The sequence below is a fragment of the Orycteropus afer genome, unplaced genomic scaffold, assembly GCF_000298275.1.
Source record: "Orycteropus afer afer isolate SDZICR_OR568_19922 unplaced genomic scaffold, OryAfe1.0 scaffold00102, whole genome shotgun sequence".
NCBI lineage: Eukaryota > Metazoa > Chordata > Mammalia > Tubulidentata > Orycteropodidae > Orycteropus > Orycteropus afer.
In genome coordinates this window covers 9,006,050-9,009,658 of record NW_006921689.1, presented here as the reverse complement: position 1 = coordinate 9,009,658, position 3,609 = coordinate 9,006,050, and positions in this window count along the sequence as shown.

Sequence of the window (3,609 nt, the reverse complement as noted above, 5' to 3'; positions counted from 1 at the left end):
TTTCATAGCCAATACAGTAAAATATGAGGAGGAGACATGATGGTATCTTGATGATACACTCTGCCCAGTTCCTCTACAACAAAGACCCCAAAAAACCAAGTGAAACAGATATAGATGATGACCCTGGAACTTGAAGCATCAAATGAAAGCATAAAGAATTGGATTTAAAAAGGATTGGAAAAGGAAACAGTGAAAATCTGATCATGAGAGAGATGGAGGGGGTTCTGACATAGGGTAGCTATTTTGAGACACAGAAAGTAACATATATGGTTGAGAAGAAGCCAAGGTCATGGAATTCCCATTAAGATAGAGATGCAATGTAAACAAATCCAGAGTGATGCAAGTGAGCAAAATATGAGCTACACCTAAGAGAGGAGAATCTAGGGATGCAGGCAAGAATGCCAGTGGCATGGGTGACCAGAGAGAAGGAAAGGAGCCAGAAAAACAGGATGGAACCACACAGTGGGCCCGGTCACTTGAGTTGAGGGCCCATGTAGGGTTAAAGGTCTATGATGTGGTGGATGGAGGTGGTGAATGCTGGACACCACCATCCCCCTGTTTGAGTCAGGGTAGGGACCAGATATTGGCTGCACTCACCCAGAAGTACATCGGGAACATACCCATGAATGGTCACCTGAGAAATGCATTCAACTGCTTCCCCATCTATATTTTCTTGATGACCAGAAGTGAGGTCCCCTGGCCCCCAGCAACCTGTTAGTGCCCCTCTCACTCAGACCACCTCCCCTAAATTGGCCACGCATTGCATCATGACCCCAGTGGACCAAGTCATATGCCTGCAGAAAGGAAAATAATACAATTTACAACTATCAAAAAGATAAAATACTTAGGAATATACTTAGCAAGAGATACAAAAGGCTTATATAAAGAAAACTACAAACCACTAGTACAAGAAACCAGAAGAGACCTACATAAATGGAAGAACATACCATGCTCATGGATAGTAGTTGATATAGTAAAACTTGTGAAAGCTGGAACATATGTAAAGCAGAAACCTGTCAGAAAAGGAAAACTCAAATATTTTCCAGTAATAGAGAACAATAGAAAAGTGTAGGAATGTACCTTGTCACTAAATTGTATACATGAAGCATGTTGATATGGAAAATGTATGTGTGTGTATGTATACTGCAATGGAATGAATTTTAAAAATGCCTTAGCAATCTTCAATCTTTTTGAAATAATCAAACATAGGTAAGTTCCCTAAATATTGTCCATTTTTTTCCAATTCAGTTCATAGTCACATGGTACCAACCAAGAAGTAATGCCAGTACATGTGGTCCTACCTGCCAGATGAGGGCAATACATGTCTAATTCTATTACCCAATACCAAAAAATCAAACACACTGCCACTGAATCAATTCCAACTCATAGCATCATAGCAACATAGAATTGCCCTGTAGAGTTTCCAAGGCTGTAAATCTTTACTGAAGTAGACTGTCACATCTTTTTCCTGTGGAGCTTTTGTTGGGTACGAAACACTGACCTTTTGATTAGTGGCCAAGTCGTTAACCACTCCACCATCTGGGTTCCTAATACCATTACTGAGCCCTTTTACACAAAGCAGGGAGTCATATGTGATTTTAAGTCCTGGGTTTTTAAAGAAGGCATTGTAAAATTTGGAAAATGCAGCCTATATTTGTATCTCCCAATTGTTTTAATTAAAAATAAATAAATTCCTTAAACTATTTTAAACCATTTCCATAGCTGAAAAGACTATACTGTTTATAAGTCATTATCATTTATAAAAAGAAGAGAGTCATTTTCTAAATCTGTAACAATAGAAATATCTTATTTTTATTATTATGTCTACTATTTATCATAATAAAGTAGGCCCAGGGGTCTAAAATACTATTAAATTCAGCAATTTCACATCACTCTTACGGATCTGAGAAAGGGAGTTCCTTAAATAAGTCTACAGTACTGAAAAAAAGCATCAACATTGGCAAACTACCTACAAAAAAAAAAAAAATCTTCCACTAATGCAAAAATGTTTTTGATTTCTTTCTTAACAAGTGATGTTTGACTCATGTGTTTATTGAATTTCTAGTAGTTGCTCAGCTCTCTGCCTGAAGCAAGGGAAGTTAGGAAAAAACCAAAAACCAAAATAATCTAGTCCCTAATGGGAAAAAAGAGGAACCATTTATTGAGTACAATGTGTCAAGTTCACTGTTAGATGCTTTCAGCACATTTTATCATTTTCTGGAATTTAGACTTTATTTGGGGAGGCAAATATACTCCTTTTAACAATCAGGGAATCAAAAGTAATACTTGAATTTCACAGACGTTGTCAGCTCCTTTCTTCTGTCTTAGCTTTTTGCCACCTCAGCTCCCTAGACAGACGGGTCCATTGAAAAGATGTCTATTCGTAAACTCACCAACTCCTCACTCCTACTTGCAGAATACATCTTGCCTGAAGATGGAAATTTTAAGTGATCTTTGCACAGCTCCATCTCAACAACCCACTGGCACCAATTTCTGGTCATTCAGTAGGGTTGGCATGAGGCAGCCATCCAGATGTGAACTACAATAGAACATATGTTTCATGAAATGTTTCTCTAATTTGCTTCCTTTGTAACATGACCATAATTAGCATTTTTTAAGATTTCAAAAAGTTGGGTAATCTGAATGTGCCTATAAAACTGCTCTTTATGACATACGTGGTCACCATTTGTTCACGTTGTTGATGGTGGTGGTGGGTATTAGTAAGTCCTGTGTCTTATATTCCTCGAACACCTTAAGTTGTCACTTAGTGTTTAGGCAATAAAGCTAAAGCTTCCTCCTGCTCAGTTTTCTGAGGACCATTTAAGTGTCAGTACCCTCTCAGGTTTCTGTCCTTTGCCTGATTGTCTTCTTATACTACATTTTCTCTAAGTAATTTTTAGTCTTCTCCTCTGGCTCTGATTGCTCTCTATGCAGATATAGCCAAAGTCTTTAACTGTACCCAAAGGAGTTTTAGCGGTTCAGACCCATGTATGGAACTATTTATTGGTCATCTCTCCATAAGGAATGGCAATTTTGTGTTCAGGGTTGATGCAGGATGAGAGTAGAGGATGGGGAGGGCACATTCTCCTCTCTGTAGTATCCGGGGGGTGGGGGGGATTGCAACTATCAAAAAGGTGAAAAAGTAAAAAGTGAATAAATCCTGTTACATAATTTTTGAAACATGAAACTCAGCTATATTTTTCCTGACAGACAAAAAAATAAAGAAAAAGGGGGGAAAAAAACCCCAAAACTTGTCACTACTATGTTTGTGTAATCTGGACTTTCCAAAATATTTTTTATTTTATGAGGATTGTGATCTCTACTTGGGTGTTTTCAAAGACGGCAAACTCTACATGATCTATATACAGTGTTTAAGCCAATGGTTTGGGGTCATCCTTAATTGTCCCCTTTCTTTACCCCACACATCCAGCCTGCTTATGGCTCCCACCTCCACCTCACTATTAGATAACTACTGGTTTTTGTCACTGAACTATTGCAACAAGTTTCTACCTGGTCTTGTGCTGCAAGTTTGCCTCTATGGGATCCATAACTAGAGTAATCAGAGAAATAATTCCCTTGTTTGAAATATTTCAATGACTTTCCTTCTTT